At 40.7% G+C, this 21871-nt stretch overlaps 1 long non-coding RNA gene across 1 annotated transcript; it reads left to right on the top strand.

The window, feature by feature from the left end:
* Positions 1-17575: 17575 nt before the first annotated feature.
* Positions 17576-21643, top strand: LOC142166812 (uncharacterized). Its single transcript, XR_012697220.1, has 2 exons — positions 17576-17736; positions 18139-21643. It is a non-coding gene; the product is annotated as an uncharacterized LOC142166812 (long non-coding RNA).
* Positions 21644-21871: the final 228 nt, after the last annotated feature.

Genomic DNA, 21871 nt, shown 5'->3' with positions numbered 1-21871 from the left:
ACCCCATTCCCTTCGATGATCTTTCAACTGCCTCTCTAAATAGGCCTTTTGTAATTGGGTCTGACAAGTTATCTCTTGACTTCACATAGTCAATCGTGATAATACCACTAGAGAGTAGTTGTCTAACGGTATTGTGTCTCCGTCGTATGTGACAAGATTTTTTGTTATACATAACGCTCGTTGTCCTACCTATTGTTGCTTGACTATCACAATGTATACATATAGGTGCCAAAGGTTTGGGCCAAAATGGAATATCTTTCAAGAAATCCCGGAGCCATTCAACTTCTTCACCGGCCTTGTCTAAAGCTATGAATTCATATTCCATCGTAGAACAGGCGATGCATGTCTGTTTGGATAATTTTCAAGATACTGCTCCACCCCCAATTGTGAAAACATATCCACTCGTGGATTTATCTTCAGATGATCCGGTGATCCAATTTGCATCATTATATCCCTCAATCACGGAGGGATATTTGTTATAATGCAGATCATAGTCTTGGTATGTTTCAGATACCCCAAAACTCGCTTCATTGCCATTCAATGTATTTGATTGGGCTTACTTTTAAACTGACTCAGTTTGCTAATAGCACATGCTATATCTGGTCGCATACAATTCATGATATATATCAAACTTCCCAATACTCTTGCATAGTCCCAGTTGTGAGTCACTTTCACCTTCATTCTTTTGAAGTGTATAACTCACGCCAATTGGAGTCTTGGCAATCTTTAAATCTAAGTACTTAAACTTGTCAAGTACCTTTTCAATGTAGTGAGACTGTGATAGTGCTAGACCTTATGGATTCTTGTAAATATTTATTCATAGATCATATCAGCAACTCCTAAGTCGTTCATGTCAAATTTTCCAGCCAGCATGTGCTTAATAGCATTTATATCTGTCATATCTTTGCTCATTATCAACATCTCATCAACATATAAACAAATAGTTCATGACCTTAAGTGTTTTAATGTAAACACATTTGTCACAATCGTTAATTTTAAAATCATTTGCCAATATTGAATGGTCAAATTTAACATGTCATTATTTGGGTGCTTGTTTAAGTCCATAAAGCGACTTAACAAGTTTGCACACTTTGTTTTCTTTGCTAGGAACCACAAAACCCTCAGGTTGTTCCACGTAAATTTCTTCCTCCAAATCTTCATTTAAGAAAGTTATTTTAACATCCATTTGATGGATTTCAAGACCATCCACGGCCGCCAGTACCACTAATACCCTAATAGATGTTATCCTCATTACTGGCAAGTAAGTGTCAAAGTAATCAAGGCCTTCCTTTTGTCTATAACCTTTCACAACAAGTCTTGCCTTATATTTGTCAATAATTTCATTTTCCTCTTAAAGATCCATTTCGAACTTAAAGGCTTATTTCCTGGAGGAAGATCAACAAATTCTCCTGTATGGATATTCAAAATTGATTGAATCTCACTATTGATTGCCTCTTTCCAAAATGATGAATCAGAAGATAACATAACTGCTTTGAAAGTTTGAGGCTCATTTTCAAGAATGAATATCACAAAATCTGGTCCAAAGGAAGTAGATATTCTTTGACGTTCGCTACGCCTTGGATCCTCTTCACTTGGAGTATTTTTCTTTGGTTCTTCCCGTGGTCGTTTAGATATTTCACTTGACGACTCGCATTCAGTTTTATACGAATGAATATTCTCAAAGAATTCAGCATTATCTGATTCAATTACCGTATTAACATGAACTTCGAGATTTTCATATCTATGAACCAAAAACCGACATGCTTTACTGTTTGTAGTATATCCAATAAAAACACAATCCATAGTTTTTGGTCCGATTTTTAACCTTTTGGGTAAAGGTACTTGTATATTTATGAAATACCCCCACACTTTGAAATATTTCAAGTTGGGTTTTTTTTCTTTCCATTTTTCATATGGAATAGATTTTGTTTTGATGTGGGGTACTCTGTTGAGTATTCGGTTAGCTGTAAGGAGAGCTTCCCCCCACAAACTCTGCGGTAAGACAGAACTTATTAGTAAAGCATTCATCATTTCCTTTAATGTCCGATTTTTTCCCCGCAATTCCATTGGATTGAGGTGTGTAGGGGCAATAGTTAGATGGATAATTCCATATTCCGAACATATCTCTGCAAAAGGAGATTCGTATTCTCTACCCCTATCACTTCTAATCACTTTAATATTTTTATTCAATTGATTCTCCACTTCATTCTTGTATTGTTTAAATGCTTCAATTGCTTCATCCTTACTATTTAGCAAATAAACATAACAATATCGAGTACAATCGTCAATAAAAGTTATAAAATACTTTTTTCCACCACGAGATGGTGTTCACTTCATATCACAAATGTCAATATGAATTAAGTCTAAAGGATTTGAATTCCTTTCAACAGACTTATAAGGATGTTTGACAAACATAGATTCAACACATATTTGACATTTTAATTTATTGCACTCGAATTTTGGTAATACTTCTAAATTAGTTAATTTCCGCAAGGTTTTGTAATTGACATGTCCTAAACGAACATGTCATAAATAATTTGACTCCAATAAATAAGAAGAAGTTTAACTTTATTAATACTGTCAACAACCATTACATTGAATTTGAAAAGGCCCTCTGTGAGCTGACTCTTTCCAACATACATATCATTTTTGCTTACAACAACTTTGTCAGAAACAAATACACATTTGAATCCATTCTTAACAAGTAGGGAAGTTGAAGCTAAAATTTTCCTAATAGTAGGAACATGAAGAACGTTCTTGAGCGTTAACACCTTGCCGAAAGTCATCTTCAGGAATATCTTCTCATAACCCTCAATCTTGGTTGTTGCGGTATTTTCCATGGAAAGCTCTTATTTGGGACCAGTAGTAGAGTAAGTAGCAAATGCTTCTTTGACAACACAAACATGTCGAGTGGCTCTATAGTCAATCCATCACTCCTTCGGATTTTCAACTAAGTTACATTTCGAAAGTATTGCACACAGATCATCAATGTCATCATTTTTCTCCACTATGTTGGCTTGTCCCTTTTTCTTATCTTTTTTTGGGAGACGACAGTCAAGGGCTTTATGACCAGCTTTTTCACAATTATAGCAGTTGCCCTTGAATTCTTTCTTGTTCTGCTCCTTTGTCTGTCCAAAAGACCTCTTCCTTTTCTTACTTTTTGGAGTAGCCTCTTCAACCATATTCGCTCCCATAATTGTTGTATTTCCACGCGACTTCTTCTTGACTGTTTTGTTATCTTCCTCAATCTTGAGGCGAATAACAAGATATTCCAACGTAATTTCTTTATTCTTGTAATTTAGATAATTTTTGAAATCTCACCACGAAGGAGGTAACTTTTCAATCATTGCAGCCATTTGAAATGCTTCATTTACTACCATACCTTCAGCAATAAGGTCATGAAAAATAAGTTGAAGCTCTTGAACTTGGGTTCCAACGGTTTTGTTGTCTATCATTTTATAGTCTAGAAACTTGGCAACCACAAACTTTTTCAAGCAGGCATTTTAAGTCCTATACTTCTTCTCAAGTGCATCCCATATTTCTTTCGAAGTATTCATATCACTGTAGACATTGTATAGATCATCCTCCAAAGCACTTAGGATGTAGCCTTTACAAAAAAAAATGTGTCTGTTTCCACGCCTCAATAATTATAAATTTTTCATTGTCTGGCATATTGGCGGCAGGCACCAGAGGGTCTTCGTTGGTGAATTTCTGCATACCAAGCGTGGTAAGCCAAAAGAACACCCTTTGCTGCCATCCTTTGAAGTTGGCTCCAAAACGTTTCTCCGATTTTTTGGTCGGCGGCACAACAGTTTAGCTTGACGAGGCTATTGTCATTGCTGCAACAGTCGTAGAAGGATTTCCATTTTCAATTGCCATTTGTCACTATCAATAACAGAACAATTCAATTAATGCCAGAAAATAAAACAGTAAATAGTCTGTAATTAATAATAAACAGTATTTTTAATAAATAAAAACCAAAGTTTTATAAACTATTTCACAAGACAATGATGAAGTTTTTATGTTCTTCAAATCGTTTTTGAATTATGAATTTTAATACTTCGATGCACTTTTTATATCTTCAGATCAGAAATAAAAAAACTCACAAGGAGTAGAAAACCACAAAGGTTTTATTCTCCAGAAAATAGAAAATAAATTAATGTATAAGTATAATTTCCTTAAGATTGTTATCAAACTGTATTAACTATTATATTATGAAATAGTAAATTTCCTGTAATAAAAACAAAAACAGGAAAAATAGAAGTAAAGCAAAAACTGGAAATAATCAAAAAACAGAATCTGAAAATAAATTTCGGAATGAAATTGAGCCCACTAAATGCACAGTATGTCCTTAAGAAAATTATTCCCCTCAAGTACCCGAGGTGTTGGAATATTATCCTCTCGGGATAGAACGGTTTGACTCACCAGAGTATTGGTACCTAAAACGCTGGTGAACTACAAACGACTCAATGGTTGTAAATCACACTGGATTTTATTTGTGCAGAAAAAGAAGAATAAGTTCAGAAAATTTCTGGGATCAAAGCGAAATTTTGCGTAGCGCGCGCGGATCCTGGGTTATTCCTGGTTGACATTTTGATAATTAAATTAAATTAATTAAATAATTAAAGAAATATTGTCTAAATAATTAATCAATCAATCGTTGAACGAAGCCGAAGTCAAGCGAGCGGTACCTACGACGGCACGAGGCTTACCTTCTTTCCAACTCATTTAACACCAAGGGAAGTGCTTTCTTAATATAAGCACATTCTCTTTTCTTTTGACTACCAATGAGAGACAATTGCTCTTTCCAAAGTATAAGGGAACAACTCACTTTTCCTTCATATTTCTTTCCTTCATTTCCCGTTCACCAACCTCCAATCCCAACATAATAAAATAATGTACTTTCAAGGGAGCATTACTCCCTAATAATGTAGCATTATCTACCAAACTACTAGAGCTATAACATGCCATTATTTTTCTTTCAAAAATAGTTCCTAAAATATCTACCCGAAATTCTTTAGAAGCAAACATAGATGAACTATCAAATTGCGAGTCCTTTCAAAGAGCTTTTGTTTACCGCCTTCCTTCGCAAGGAGGTCTGTCACCTAATTCTGCTCACAATAGATAGGTTTGATGATTGGATTCCCCAGACTGTTATTTACTTAAATCAGTATTGAACTGAACAATGCGTCATAACTCAACTTACTCATGTTTGAGCAGTTTACATGGTGAAATAGGCGTGCTAGATAAGTTAAAACTAAGACAAAAACATATCGTTAAATATAGACCAAACTTAATTTAGCTTAAGGTGGTAAGATTATTAAGAAAATGGTAATTCGAAAACAAAGTCACTATTTTAGTTGTTGTAAATCTTACGGAATATACTTGATCACGAACTTATAAGGAATTCTTCAAAGTTTGAGGCGTGTTAAAGACACTGTCCTTAAGGATATTTCACCCGGTTTGGGTGTATCCCTCAGGATTTAACAAGCTCTTCTAGTATAAAATTAGGAGTATAAACTGACAAAGATTTATAGATAGAAATCCAACAAAAGGAAGGAGAGTATTTTCTGTATACTTAGTCTCTCTCAATAAAAGGAATAATCTTGTCCTTTTTCATAAGAAGAATGGAAATGTATATATGGCTAAGGAAAGATAACAATATTTTAATGGGCTAACGGCTAGAATATAAATAATTACCCATTATGTGAAATAATAAAGACACGCTAAATGCCAATAGAAATGAATTTAGACATTTTAAAGCAAGAATTTGAACACTTCCTTTTGAGATACTAAGTCATTTTCTAACAATCCCCCACGTATCTCAAAAGGAATAGAAGGATAGAATATTTTGCTGGATTCTTTTATATATAAGTACAATGCATCGAATCTGGTGTCTTGTAGACTATGAACCATACCTATATAAAATAAGATTAAGCTTACAGAACAATTGGTGAAGTTTAGAACTTCTATGAACCAAAAATTCTTTTGTAAGCCTATGATCTTATCTATCACATTATACTCACACAATCTTTGTTGTTATCGCGGTTCTGCGCTAAAAGGCCATGTGCACGCCTGGTTTTCATGAGTGCTCTAGAAATTTTGTCACAAATTTTATAGGAGCGGCCCCACTCTACACTCATATAGGTCCATCCATGAAGTGTATTCTGCAGCGCAATACACCACCTATAAAAGGCTATGGATTATTGGATTAAGAGTTTAATAACTCAGCCTCACATTTCTTGCAATCTTGCACTATATACACACACACCATAGGAAGAGACATAATTTAATAGTGCACTTTTTATCAACTAATAACTTGTTATTATCCATATGAACCTATTTCATGGGATCTCCAATCACATAGGTTGGGTTACCATCATTGTTGATATATCTCAAATTAGCAAAAGTCTCAACCCCTCTATGTTTCACTTATAAGTCAAAGGATCGGCCAAAACCTCTTTTGACTACACATTATATGTATGAAAAAATTCTCATCTCTAAGCAATAGCTTTATCACATTATATCTTAAGAAAATGTGTCTACTCTTCCCATTCAAAGATTTATTTTTCTTACAATGGTTATTGCGCCTTGGCAATCACAATTCATTGACATAATTATTGTCGGTTTAACTCACCAAGAGGTTGCTTAATCAACCTCACTTCCAGGCAATTTTAATACCACAACACCCACCAAAAGGTGATCACACAATCACTATTGAGTTTTTATCATATTAATCAGAGATTCAATATCATCACTGTATCCTTCTAATACAATGAAAAATCTACATACAGAATACTAACTCATAGTACTTCTCAAGTTAGGCATAAAATTATCTCAAGTGCCTTTTAAAATATTCAACACATAATAGAATTTATTTTCTTTTGGTATCTTTCATATTCAAATACCAAAGTAAAATTTTTAAACATAAAAGCAACTTTAACTTCTACAGAAATATTTTAAATAGGAAACGGGTTATAATTCAACAATTTTCTCACACCAATATTTAAGAAACCCAAAGTAAAATACTGTGACCCCCACATTTTCGAAACTTTTAAGGTAGAGGGATAATATTTTTCATAATTTATAAGAAGTATTACCAAAATAAATAAATCATTCTTCTTGTTCTTCAACTTGGGTGTAGGACACGAAATTAACTTTGTTAGCACATATACGCTTAGTAGCACACGAGTCTAACATCCAATCCCTTGCATTAGCCATAAGATTTGCTTGAGAAATGTCCACAACAATTATATCATCCGCTTAGTCAAATTTATTTTTGACTTTACAAGATTATCATTTCTCTCGAGTCCTCTTCTATATTGAAAAATTTATTATGGCTTATTGTCACGAACCAAAACCTAACCCGTCGTGATGGCACCTATCGTGGTACTAGGCAAGCCAACCTTTCCAAAACACTTTTAAAATTTAACAAAAAAGAGTTAAGACATTTAAAATAACCAGAGTTTTCTATAAAACGGGGGTAAAATCCAAATAAAATATAAGTGCGAAAAAATAGCCCGACATCGGGGTGTCACTAAGTCATGAGCAACTAGACTCTAAATCTAAAAGACAGTGTCTAAAATAGTCTGCATCTAGATATCAATACAGAGAAATAAAGATAATAAGGAAGGAGCACAAGTTCTGCGAACGCCGGCAGCTACCTCGTAAATCTCCTGAAAATCACCTGCGCAGGAGCTCAATGACCTCCACGTCCGGTCACACCTGGATTTACACACAAGATGCAGGAAGTAACGTGAGTACTTCCAACTCAGTAAGTAATAGAATTAAATAAGTAACTGAGAAGTTGTGATGAGCTATACAAATACAGTTTATTTCAGTAAGAAAAATAGGCATGCTTTCAATCCGATGTTTTAAATCAAAATATTTCGAGCCCAGGTACAACAATATAACCCCTCCAGAAAATTTCACAAAAACAACAATTAGCAACGAAGTGCAACAACAAATAAGAAAAAGTACAGCCTCACAGGTCTACTGTCACTCATCTATCTCAACAGCTCAGTCACTCGACTCTCACCCTCAATACCCACAATCAAATGTACATGCGCTCACTCGGGGTGTACAGACTCCGGAGGGGCTCCTAAAGCCCAAGCGCTATATTGCTGCGGCGTGCAGCCCGACCCAAATACTGCTGCGGCGTGCATCCCGATCCATATATTGCTGCGGCGTGCAACCCGATCCAAGTACTGCTGCGGCATGTAACCCGATCCGATATATGGCCTGAAGGCTTGTTGCGGCATGCAACCCGATCCAATATTGCGGTGGCGTACAGTCCAATCCAATATATCTCACATAGCTCTCAACCCAGCACTCAGGCCTTATCTCAGTCACTAGCCTCTCCAACCTCACTGAATATCACAATAAATAGCCCAAACAGAGAATATAACAAGTATCCACAAGAAATGAGAGGGAATGGAGATATAACACACATGTAGGACTGTGACTGAGTACAAGACAACAATTAGCAGTCAATTCAACAAGTATTCGACCGCTGCGGGTCCCAAAATTGATATCATATGTCCTAAGCATGTTTTCTAATATGAAAGGCAGTCAATTGCTCAAGGCGAGGAAAAACAAGAAATAACAATGGCTATTCGACTTTACAGTCTCACGGGACGGACCAAGTCACAATCCCTCACGGTGCACGCTCACACGTCCGTCACCTAGCATGTGCGTCACCTCCAATATTCACATCCTACAAATTCTCGAGGTTTCATACCCTCGAAACCAGATTTAAGACTGTTACTTACCTCAATCCAAGCAAAATCCTACTTCGCGATGCCTTTGCCTCTCAAATCGGCCTCCAAACGTTCCGAATCTAGCCACAAGTAATACCACACAATCAATAAAGGCTAAAGGGATCAATTCCACAAGAAAACTACTAAATTAGAGCCAAAATCCAAAATCGACTCAAACCCCCCTCCCCCCGGGCCCACATCTCGAAATCTGACAAAAGTTACCAAACCCGAAAGCCTATTCACTCACGAGTCTAACCATACTAAATTCATCAAAATCAGACATCGTTTGGTCTCTCAAATCCCCAAAATTCACTCTCCAAAATACCAAGCCTTAACCCCCAATTTCACTCCCAAACCACACTAATTAGATGATGAATAAAGCCATGGATTCACGAAATTAGACCAATGCGGGTTAGAATCACCTACCCCAACGTCCTTCTTGAAAACCTTCGAAAAATCGCCTCTCTCCCGAGCTCCCCAAGTCCAAAATTGAAAATGGAAGACAAAACCTCGAGCTGGGGTTTTCTGCCCAATTAAAACCGCACTTGCGGTCCTAGTTCCGCACCTGCGGAACCGCATCTACGAACCGGGCTCCGCTTCTACGGAAATTCATTAAAAGCCTGACTGTGCTTCTGCGATCAGGTGACCGCATCTGCGGTTACCGCAGATGCGGGACCCAACCTGCACCTGCGATCCATCTGCGCTTCCCAAACTGCTCCTGCGACCACCACAGATGCGGGATTTCCATCGCACCTGTGGTCTGAGCCCAGGTCTCCCTTAGCCACACCTGTGGCTCTTCTTTCGCTCATGTGTCCTCGCACCTGCAGTTCCCACTCCGCAGGTGCGGAAAGCACCAGTAGCAGCAGCTTCAGCTGCACTTCTCCAACTCCAAACCTTCCGTTAACCACCTGGAATCACCCCGAGGCCCTGGGGACCACAACCAAACATACCAACATATCCCAAAATATCATACGAACTTAGTCGAGCCTTCATGTCACTCAAAACAACATCAAAACACCAATTACACCAGGTTTCAAGCCTAAAGAACTTCTAAACTTTCAAATTCCACAAACGATGCCGAAACCTACCAAACCACGTCTGATTAACCTCAAATTTTGTACACAAGTCATATTCAACATTACGTACCTACTCCAACTTCCGAAATTGGAATCCGACCCCGATATCAAAAAGTCAATCCCTCGGTCAAACTTCCCAAAAATTTGACTTTCGCCATTTCAGGCCTAAATTAGCTACAAACCTCAAACTCACAGTCTGGACACGCTCTTAAGTCCAAAATCACCCAATGGAGCTAACGGAACTGACGGAACTCCATTCCGGAGTCGTATTCACACACTTCCGACTACGGTAAAATTCCTGAGACTTAAACCTCCATTTAGGGACTAAGTGTCCCAAAACACTCCCGCTCTAACGGGTCTAGAAACATACCTAGAGTCTCAAATAGGTGTGGATATCTGCTCTGCATCTCCCGCTCACTCTCCCAGGTGGCCTCCTCCATAAGCTGACCTCTCCACTACACCTTCACCGAAGTTATATCCTTTGACCTCAACTTCCGAACCTGCCGATCTAAAATGGCCACCGGCTCCACATCATAAGTCATATCACCATCTAACTGAACTGTGCTGAAGTTCAAAACATGGGACGGATCTCCAATATACTTTCGGAGCATAGAAACGTGAAACACTGGATGCACACTCGACAAGCTGGGTGGCAAGGCAAGCTTATAAGCTACCTCCCCTATCCTCTGAGGCACCTCAAAAGGCCTAATGAACCGGGGGCTCAACTTGCCCCTCTTCCCAAACCTCATAACACCCTCTGTGGGTGATACCTTCAGCAAAACCTTCTCTCCGACCATGAAAGACACATCACGGACCTTCCTATCCGCATATCTCTTTTGCCTAGACTGCGCCGTGCGAAGCCGCTCCTGAATCAATTTCACCTTTTCTAATGCATCCTGGACCAAGTCTGTACCCAAGAGCCTAGCCTCACATGGCTCAAACCATCCTACTGGAGATCTACACCTCCTTCCATATAAAACCTCGTACGGAGCCATCTGAATGCTCGACTAATAAATGTTGTTATATGCAAACTCCGCAAGCGGTAGAAGCTGGTCCCATGAACCCCCAAAGTCAATGACACAAGCGCATAACATGTCCTCCAATATCTGGATAGTGCACTCGAACTGTCCGTCCATTCGAGGGTGAAAGGATGTGCTCAACTCAACCTGAGTACCCAACTCTCGCTGCACGACCCTCCAAAACTGCGATGTAAACTGAGTGCCCTATCTTAAATGATAGAAAGTGGGACACCATACAAGGGAAAAATCTCTCGGATATAAATCTCAGCCAACCATTCTGAAGAGCAAGTAGTACCAACTGGAATGAAGTGCGCGGACTTGGTCAGCCGATCCACAATAACCCAAATAGCATCGAACTTCCTCGAAGTCCGTGGGAGCCCAACTACGAAGTCCATGGTGATCCGCTCCCACTTCCACTCTGGGATCTCTAACCTCTGAAGCAAGCCACCCGGTCTCTAGTGTTCATACTTAACCTGCTGATAATTGAGACACCGAGCCACAAACCTAACTATATCCTTCTTCATCCGCCTCCACCAATAGTGCTGTCGCAAATCCTAGTACATCTTCGCGGCACCCTAATGGATGGAATACCGCGAGATGTGGGCCTCCTAAAGAATCAACTCCCGAAGCCCATCCACATTGGGTACACATATCTGGCCCTACATCCTCAACACGCCATCATCACCAATAGTCACATCTCTAGCATCACCTCGCTGAACCTTATCCCGAGGAACGAGTAAGTGGGGGTCATCTTACTGACGCTCCCTGATACGATCATAAAGAGAAGACCTGGAGACCACACAAGCCAGTACCCGACTCGGCTCCGAAATATCCAATCTGACAAGTTGGCCAGCTAAAGCCTGAACATCCAATGCCAAAGGTCTCTCTACTGCTGGAAGATATGCTAAACTCCCCAAACTCTCCACCTGACTACTCAAAGCATCGGCCACCACATTGGCCTTCCCTGGATAGTACAAAATAGTGATGTCATAGTCCTTGAGAAGCTCCAACCATCTCCGCTGGCGCAAATTAAGATCCTTCTACTTGAACAGGTGCTGCAAACTCTGGTGATCAATAGAGATCACACAATGAACCCCGTACAAATAGTGCCGCCAAATCTTTAAGGCATGCACAATAGCCACTAACTCAAGATCATAGACATGATAGTTCTTCTCATGAGTCTTCAACTGACGCAAGGCATAGGCAATCACCCTACCCTCCTGCATCAGAACACATCCAATACCTATCCTCGAAGCATCACAATACACAGTGTAAGAACCTGAAGTTGACGGTAGAACTAGAACTGGAGTCGTGGTCAAAGCAGTTTTGAGCTTTTGAAAGCTCTCCTCGCACTCATCCGACCACCTGAATGGAGCACCCTTTTGGGTTAATTTGGTCAAGGGCGATGCAATAGATGAAAATCCCTGCACGAACCGACGGTAATAACCAGCCAAACCAAGAAAGCTCCGAATCTCTATAGTTGAGGACGGTCTAGGCCAACTCTACACCGCCTCAATCTTCTTCGGATCAAACTGAATACCCTCACTGGATACCACGTTCCCCAAGAATGCCACTGAACCAAGCCAAAACTCACACTTGGAGAACTTTGCATAAAGCTTCTCCTCCCCCAACCTTTGTAACAAAATCCTCAGATGTTGGGCATGCTCCTCCTAGATATGAGAGTACACCAGGATATCATCAATGAATACAATAACGAAAGAGTCAAAATAAGGCTGAAACACTTTGTTCATCAAATGCATGAACGATACTAGGGCGTTAGTCAGCCCAAAAGACATCACAAGGAACTCATAATGACCATATCAGGTCCTGAAAGTTGTCTTAAGAATATCTGAGCCTCGAATCTTCAGCTGGTGATACCCTGGCCTCAAATCAATCTTGGAGAACATCATCGCTCCCTGAAGCTGCTCAAACAAATCATCAATACGCGGCAAAGAATACTTGTTCTTGATTGTGACCTTGTTCAACTACCTGTAATGAATGCACATCCTCATGGAATCATTCTTTTTATTCACAAATAGCACCGGTGCACCCCAAGGTGACACACTAGGCTGAATAAACCCTTATCAAGGAGTTCCTGAAGTTGTTCTTTCAACTCCTTTATCTCCGCCGGTGCCATACGATATAGTGGAATAGAAATGGGCTGAGTGCCCGGTACCAAATCAATACCAAAGTCAATATCCCTATCAGGCAGCATGCCCAGTAAGTCTGAAGGAAACACATCCGGAAAGTCACGCACCACCGGAATCGAATCAATGGCAGGAGTCACTGCACTAATATCCCTCACAAAAGCCAAATAGGATAGACAACCCTTCTCAACCATGCACTGAGCCTTCAAATATGAGATCACCCTACTAGGTACATAGTCTATAGAACCGCTCCACTCAACCCTCTGCAAATCCGACATCACCAATGTCACCGTCTTAGTGTGACAATCTAGAACGGTATGGCATGGAGAAAACCAATCCATGCCCAATATCACATCGAGGTCAACCATACTGAGCAGTAAAAGGTCTACTCGGGTCTCCAAATCCACAATAGACACCACACATGACCGATATACGCGGTCCACAACAATAGTATTGCCCACATGAGTAGATACATGAACAGATGAAACTACAGAGTCACGGGGCATATCCAGAAAATGAGCAAAATACGAGGTAACATATGAATAAGTGGAACCATGGTCAAATAATACAGAGGCATCTCTGCGACAAACTGAGACAATACCTATAATCACAGCATCTGAAGCAATAACATCTGGTCTGGCAGGGAGGGCATAGAAACGGGCCTGGCCACCCCCTTATGTGCCCCCTCTCGGGCGACCCCTAGCTGACTGGGCTCCTCCCCTAACTGACTGGGCTGGTGGTGGAGGAACTGATGCTGATGACAAAGACTGGCTCGTCTGCGAAGCGGGACCTCCCACTAGACAGGGACACATTTCTCATGTGACCAAACTCCCCACACTCATAGCAACACCCCGGCATAGACGAACCCTGACCCGATGGAGCATGAAAAGAACTCTGCGCTGGAAGGGCACCAAGAGATGAACGGCCATGCTGATAACTGTGAGAACCATGGCCAGATGATGCACCACGGTGAACTGGGCGAGCTGTCTGAGCATGTCTGAATGGACGGCCTCTACCGTGCGGAAACTGACACCTAGAAGAAGTACCACTAATTCCAACCTGTCCACGAGGCCTTTTGTCCTCCCTCTCAACCCTCTCCTGACCGCGAACCATCTCAATCTGTCGAGCAATGTCGACAACCTCATCAAAAGTAGCACCAGACACTCTCCCTCTGCTCATAAGCAATTGCAACTGATAGGTGAGGCCATCTATAAACCTCCTAATCCTCTCCCTGTCTGTGGGAACCAACCAGATAGCATGACGGGCCAACTCTGAGAATCGCATCTCATACTGCATCACAGACATATCACCCTGATAAAGCTGCTCAAACTGTCTGCGCAGTTCCTCTCTGCGGGACTGAGGCACGAACTTCTCCAGAAAGATAATGGAGAACTGCTGCTAAGTAAGGAGTGTTGTGCCGACTGGCCTACGCCTCTCGCAAGCCTCCCACCAATTGAATGCAGCCCCAAAGAACTGAAAGGTAGTGAACGACACCCCACTGGTCTCCAGAATACTTGTTGTATGGAGTATCCTCTGACACATGTCCATGAAGCCCTGTGCATCCTCTCCCTCTGCACCACTGAAAGATGGAGGTTGGAGTCTCCCAAACCTCTCCAATCTACGCTGCTCATCCTCGGGCATAGCAGGAACCACATAGTCCTGAGCAACTGCAACCGGCTGGGCTGGTGGTGCCCACGGTGTCTGGAATCTCTGTACCACCTGCTTTGGTGTGCGGGCAGTGGGAGTCTGAGCACCTCCCCCGGCCTGAGAAGTGGCTGTTGCGGCCGGAACAGAGACCGCCTGAGCAAGACTGGTACACGCGGTCAGAATCTGAGCTAAGGCCTCCTGAAGGCCTGGAATCACAATAAGCACAGGTGGTGCCTGGGCTAGTCCCGCTGAAACATCTACAACTAGGACACGGTCCTGAGCTGGAGAAACTGGTGGATCTGCAGGTGCTGCCCCAGCTGCTGTGCGGCTGCACCTCTGCCCCTACCGCAGCCTTTATCGCGACCTCGGCCTCTCGCGGCCCTACTGGTGGCTGACCCTCCTGACCGGTAGCACGAGTCCTCATTATCTCTAAGAGAATGAAACAACAGATTTTTAGTTACTAGAATCAACAGATTCGCACGACAAGAATTCAAGAATGTGGAGTTTCCTAAAGGTTTTGCACCCTCTCGAAGATAAGTACAGACGTCTCTGTACCGATCCGTGAGACCTATGTAACCTAGGCTCTGATACCAACGTGTAACGACCCAAAACCTAACCCATCGTGATGGCGCCTATCGTGGTACTAGGCACGCCGACCTTTCCAAAACACTTTCAAAATTTAATATAAATGAATTAAGACATTTAAGATAATCAGAGTTTTCCATAAAACGAGGGTAAAACCCAACTAAAACATAAGTGCGAAAAAATAGCCTGACATCGGGGTGCCACTAAGTCATGAGCAACTAGACTCTCAATCAAAAAGATAGTGTCTACAACAGTCTGCATCTAGATATCAATACAGAGAAAGAAAGATAATAAGCAAGGAGCACAAGGTCTGCGAACGCCGGTAGCTACCTCGTAAATCTCCTAAAAATTAGCTGCGCACAAACTCAATGACCTCCACCTCCGGTCACACCTGGATCTGCACACAAGGTGCAGGGAGTAACGTGAGTACTTCCAACTCAGTAAGTAACAGAATTAAATAAGGAACTGAGAAGCAGTGATGCGCTACACAAATACAGTTCATTTCAGTAAGAAAAATAGGCATGCTTTCAATCCGATGTTTTAAATCAAAACATTTCGAGCTCAGGTACAACAATATAAGCCCTCTATAAAATTTCACAACAACAACAATTAGCAACGAAGTGCAACAACAAATAAGAGCAAGTACAGCCTCACAGGGCTACTGTCACTCATCTATCTCAATAGCTCAATCACTCGGCTCTCAGCCTCAATACCCACAATCAAAGGTACATGCGCTCACTAGGGGATGTACAGACTCCGGAGGGGCTATATTGTTGCGGCGTGCAACCCGACCCAAATACTGTTGCGGCGTGCAGCCCGATTCATATATTGATGCGGCGTGCAACCCGATTCAAGTACTGCTGTGGCGTGCAACTCGATACGATATATGGCTCGAAGGCTTGTTACGGCGTGCAACCTGATCCAATATTGTTGCGGCGTGCAGCCCAATCCAATATATCTCACATAGATCTCAACCCGGCACTCAGGCCCTTTCTCAGTCACTCGCATCTCCAACTTCACCGAATATCACAATAAACAGCCCAAACAGAGAATACAACAAGTATCAACAAGAAATGAGAGGGAATGGAGATATAACACACATGTAGGACTGTGACTGAGTACAAGAAAATAATTAGCAGTTAATTCAACAAGTATTCGACCGCTGCGAGTCCCAACAGTGATATCATAAGGCCTAAGCATGGTTTCTAACATGAAAGGTAGCCAATTGCTCAAGGCGAGGAAACATAAGAAATAACAATGGCTATTCGACTTTACAATCTCACGGGACGGACCAAGTCACAATCCCTCACGGTGCACGCTCACATGCCCGTCACCTAGCATGTGCGTCACCTCCAATATTCACATCCTACAAATTCGTGGGGTTTCATACCCTCGAAACCAGATTTAAGACTGTTACTTACCTCAATCCAAGCAAAATCCTACTTCGCGATGCCTTTGCCTCTCAAATCGGCATCCAAACATCCCGAATCTAGCCACAAGTAATACCACACAGTCAATAAAGGCTAAAGGGATCAATTCCACAAGAAAACTACTAAATTAGAGCCGAAATCCGAAATCGACTCAAACCCGACCCCCCGGGCCCACGTCTCGAAATCTGACAAAAGTCACCAAACCCGAATGCCCATTCACTCACGAGTCTAACCATACTAAATTCATCAAAATCCGACATCATTTGGTCTCTCAAATCCCCAAAATCCACTCTCCAAAATCCCAAGCCCTAACCCCCAATTTCACTCCAAAACTCCACTAATTAGATGATGAATAAAGCCATGGATTCACGAAATTAGACCAATATGTGTTAGAATCACTTACCCTAACGTCCTCCTTGAAAACCTTCGAAAAATCGCCTCTCTCCCGAGCTCCCCAAGTCCAAAATTAAAAATGGAAGACAAAACCTCGAGCTGGTATTTTCTGCCAAGTTAAAACCGCACCTACGGTCCTAGTTCTGCACCTGCCACTACAAGAAAGTACGGAATTTGCAACAATATTTTAGCAATAATTGATATATTGTTGTCTAAAATGGATAAATGGCAATAACTTGATAAAATTGTTGCTATAGTATAGATGTTTTGGCACCAAAATTTTCTTGTTGGCAAACATGTTAATTTGGCTGCGATATTCTATGATTTAGCAACGACTATAGTATTGTTGCCGAATTTTAATAAATGGCAACAACTAAAATAGAATTTTTAATATAATAAAATTAAATTATAAAGGGAATTGGCGACAATAAAGTTTTTTGTTGGCAATACACATTAAAAATTGCCATTGAGATGCGTGGGTTGTGGCCTAAAATTTTCAATTTCTCGCCAAAATCAAACGCGGCAAACCTTTCACCTTTTAATTACTTTTCCAGGACTTTTAGCCCACTCTCTAGTAGCCAATCTTGCTAGGGTTTTTCTTATCAGTTCTACTTGAAAGAACCCTTCCCCTGCCGCGTCCTCCTTGTTGCGTCATGTTGCTACTGATCGGAGAAGAAACGGTAAGAACTCTATCTTCAATTTCTTTACCCGATTGCGTTTTCACTAAATTATGGAAAACTAATTTCTGTTATTTTCTTTTATTAATGAAGTACGTATGAGTATCTTAAATTCTTCTATGTCAGGGTAGGATTTGTACCTTTTCTCCTCTAATTCCTTATGCTTCAAAAAGCAACTTTGCATACGTTTTTCTTTTATTGTTGTCCAGTTTCTTTTCCCTTTTTTTTAATGGACCTTTTTCTATTGTTGGCATAACAAGAATGTGAAATATTATTTCTGCGAAGGATTATGTGACAAGATATTAGATTGAAGGTTAACAGTTCCACACATCTAGTTTTAAATACCAATTTCATGAGAAGATTATCAATTACTTATTATTTGTGGTATTGGATCTGTTTGGTCAGGAATTGCTTTATGCCCGTCGTGATGGCGCCTATCTCAATACTATGCAAGTGAAAAATCTCAACAAACCATAATTTCTCTCAAGATTGAAAATATAATATTTAAATACAATACAAACACTTCCCAAAACCTGGTGTCACTGAGTACATGAGCATCTAATATGAATACAAGTCTGGAAAATACTCATACTATAATAGTCTGAGACCAAATACGGTAAACAAAGAGATAGAGAAGGAGAGACAAGGTCTGCGAAACACGGCAGCTACCTCAAAATCTCCTGAAAATCAACCGCACGAAAGGATCAACACCCGCTATGTTCGGGAACACCTAGATCTGCACACGAAGTGCAGGGTGTAGTATGAGTTCAACCAACTCAGCAAGTAACAATAACAAATAAGGAACTGAAGATAGTAACGAGCTACACAGTTATGGTTCATTTCAAGTAATTCCAGCAAAGAATAGACATGCTATCAAATCTGGCAGATTAATGTCAAATCAATTTTTATACAGTTCCTGTTCATGTAATATATATATCAACAATCTTTAAGAGATTTCACAAGAATGACAGATAGCAACTAAGTGCAACAACAAATGAAAATCAAGTACAACCTCTTAGGACAACAATCACTCACTGGGCTCCAAGCCCTCATCACTTCCTGGGCTACCAGCCCTCATCACTCCCTAAGCTCCCAGCCCTCATCACTCTCTCAATGGGTACCCGCGCTCACTGGGGATGTACAGACTCCGGAGGGGCTCCTAAAACCCAAGCGCTATAATCTGCACGGACAACTCACGTGCTGCACGAATAACTCACGTGCCATAATATAAATATCTGGATCTGCACGGCCAACCCACATGCTGCACGGCCAACTCACTTGCCGTAGTATAATATAAGGATCTGCATGGCTAACTCACGTGCGGTTATATAATATAAGGAAACTCACGTGCTGTAGTATAATATAAGGATCCACACGGCCAACTCACATGTTCTAGTATAATATAGGGATCTGCACGGCCAACTCACGTGCTATAGTATCAATATCTCACAATCAGGCCCTCGGCCTCACTCAGTCATAAATCTTTCCAGTCTCTCGGGCTCTCAATAACCATGAAATCAGCCCAAACAACAATAATATGATGTATCAATAATAATAACAGAGACTGAGATAAAATGTGCAAGTAAAAACTGAGACTAGGTACATATAGCATTTAGCAGGCAATTCAACAAGTACGCGACCTCTATGGGTCCCAACAGTACTATCACATAGCCTAAGCATGATTTCTAACATGATTTACAGTCAAATTTTATCAACACATAGAGAGCACATAGCTAAAAATAAATTATTCAACTTTACAGTTTCCCGGGACGGACCAAGTCACAATCCCTTCGGTGCACACCCACACGCCCGTCACCTAGCAAGTGCGTTACCTCCAAAATAATCACATAATACCAAAATTCGAGGTTTAATACCCTGAGGACCTGATTTAAAACTGTTACTTACATCAAGCCGTGAAATTCCTATTCTGCAATGTCCTTTCCTTGTGAATTGGTCTCCAAACGCCTCGAATCTGGTCATAAATAATTCGTTTCAGTCAATAAAGTTCATTGGAATTAATTCCATAAGAAAATAATGAATTTCCATAAAAATCCAAAAATTAGCTCAAAAATCACCCGTGCGGCCCACGTCTCGGAACTCGACAAAAGTTACAAAATCCGAAAGCCCATTCAACCATGATTCTAACCATACCAATTTTATCAAAATCCGACCGCAACTCGACCCTCAAATCTTCAATTTAAACTAAGAGAGTTTTCAAACTTTTCCAACTTAATTCACCAATTAAATGATAAAAACAACCATGGATTCGTGTAATTTAACCAATATTGAGTTAAGAACACTTACCCTGTTGTTTTCCTTGAAAAACTCCCGAAAATCGCCACTTCCCGAGCTCAAATCCGTCAAAAACTGAAAATTTCAGAACTTAAACTCTCTGCCTAGACATTTGCTCTACGTGATCGCGAACATTCCCACACGATCGCGAAGAACAATTTTTCATCGCCTAGATTGTACTCTACGCGATCGCGGACTTTCCCACGCGATCGCGATGCACATCACAGACATACGCAATCGCGGACTAGTCCACGCGATGGCTAAGCACAAAACGCGTGACTTCTACTCCGCTTCACTTACTCTACGCGAATGCGACCTTCTTCACGCGTTCGCGAGTCACAAAATTCCAGAGCTACGCGATCGCGAAGCACAAAATGCCACTGCCTCACATTAACCCTACGCGATCACAGATATCCCCACGCGATCGCGTAGAACAAAACCCCCACTGACCAAATAAGCCTACGCGATCGCAGACGCATTCACGCGATCGCGTAGAAGGAAAACATCATCAGATATCAGAAAATTCCAACAGCTGTTCAAGTCCAAATTTTTGATCCGTTAATCATCCAAAACTCACCCGAGCCCCTCGGGACCTCGACCAAATATACCAACAAGTCCTAAAACATCATACGTACTTAGTCGAACCCTCAAATCACCTCAAACAACGCTAAAACCATGAATTACACCCCAATTCAAGCCTAATGAACTTTGAAATTTCTAATTTCTACAAACGACTCCGGAACCTACCAAATCATGTCCGATTGACCTCAAATTTTGCACACAAGTCATAAATGATATACCAGAGGTATTCCAATTTTCAGAATCAGATTCTGACCCCGATATCAAAAAGTCAACCCCCCGGTCAAACTTCTCAAAAATTAAACTTTTGGCATTTCAAGTCTAATTCCTCTACGGACTTCCAAATAATATTCCGGACATGCTCCTAAGCCCAAAATCACCATACAGAGCTATTGAAATCATTAAAATTCAAATCCGAGGTCATTTATACATAGGTCCATATCCGGTCCACTTTTCTAACTTAAATTTTCAATTATGAGACTAAGTGTCTTATTTCACTCCGAGTTCCCTCCGGACCCGAACCAACTAACCCGATAAGTCATAAATCAATTGCAAGACATCAATTGAGAAGTAAATGGCATCAGGGAGTGCTTTCAGTCAAGCAAGACTTCAACTCGGTGATTATAGAGCGTCTATGAGGGAGAGCTTGGAAAAATCAGTACTTTTCAGAGATTGGATCCGTTCGGAAAGAAGAAATTTTGGACTTGCTGAATCACAACCAGAGGTAGACGAAGCTTATGAAGAAATGCTAGCTGAACTTGCGGGGGATGATGCTTCGCCTGGAAGCGGTGATGACCAAGCTTCATTTCCGCCACCACCAACGAAAATTCCTCCGGACCTTGAAGGATTTATGAAATTTGTAAGAGATACCATGTAAATTAATATGTAACTTGTATTTTGGCACATCTTGATTAGTTTCTTTTTCTTCTCAATGGTGGTATTAGCACCTTGTTGTGCTCATTCCATAGGGGGGAGGAAGACTAAGAAAGATATTGCCATGATTTTTTAATGCTATAATAAAAATATAACGCATTGCTTTGAATATCTCTTTACAATATTTTTGTCTTTTTATATACCTTAAGCTATACATATAGTATAATATAGTATATACTATATAAAAGATGTGTGTATATATATATATATATATATATATATATACATCTTACTATATACATAGTATATAAGCCATATTCGATAGTATACATCTTACGATATACTATATATACATCTTAATATAGTAATATATATATATATATATATATATATA

The sequence above is a fragment of the Nicotiana tabacum genome, chromosome 12 (assembly GCF_000715075.1).
Source record: "Nicotiana tabacum cultivar K326 chromosome 12, ASM71507v2, whole genome shotgun sequence".
Taxonomy (NCBI): Eukaryota; Viridiplantae; Streptophyta; class Magnoliopsida; order Solanales; family Solanaceae; genus Nicotiana; species Nicotiana tabacum.
The sequence above is the reverse complement of the archived record's forward strand: the minus strand, read 5'-3'. Positions and strand labels throughout refer to the sequence as shown.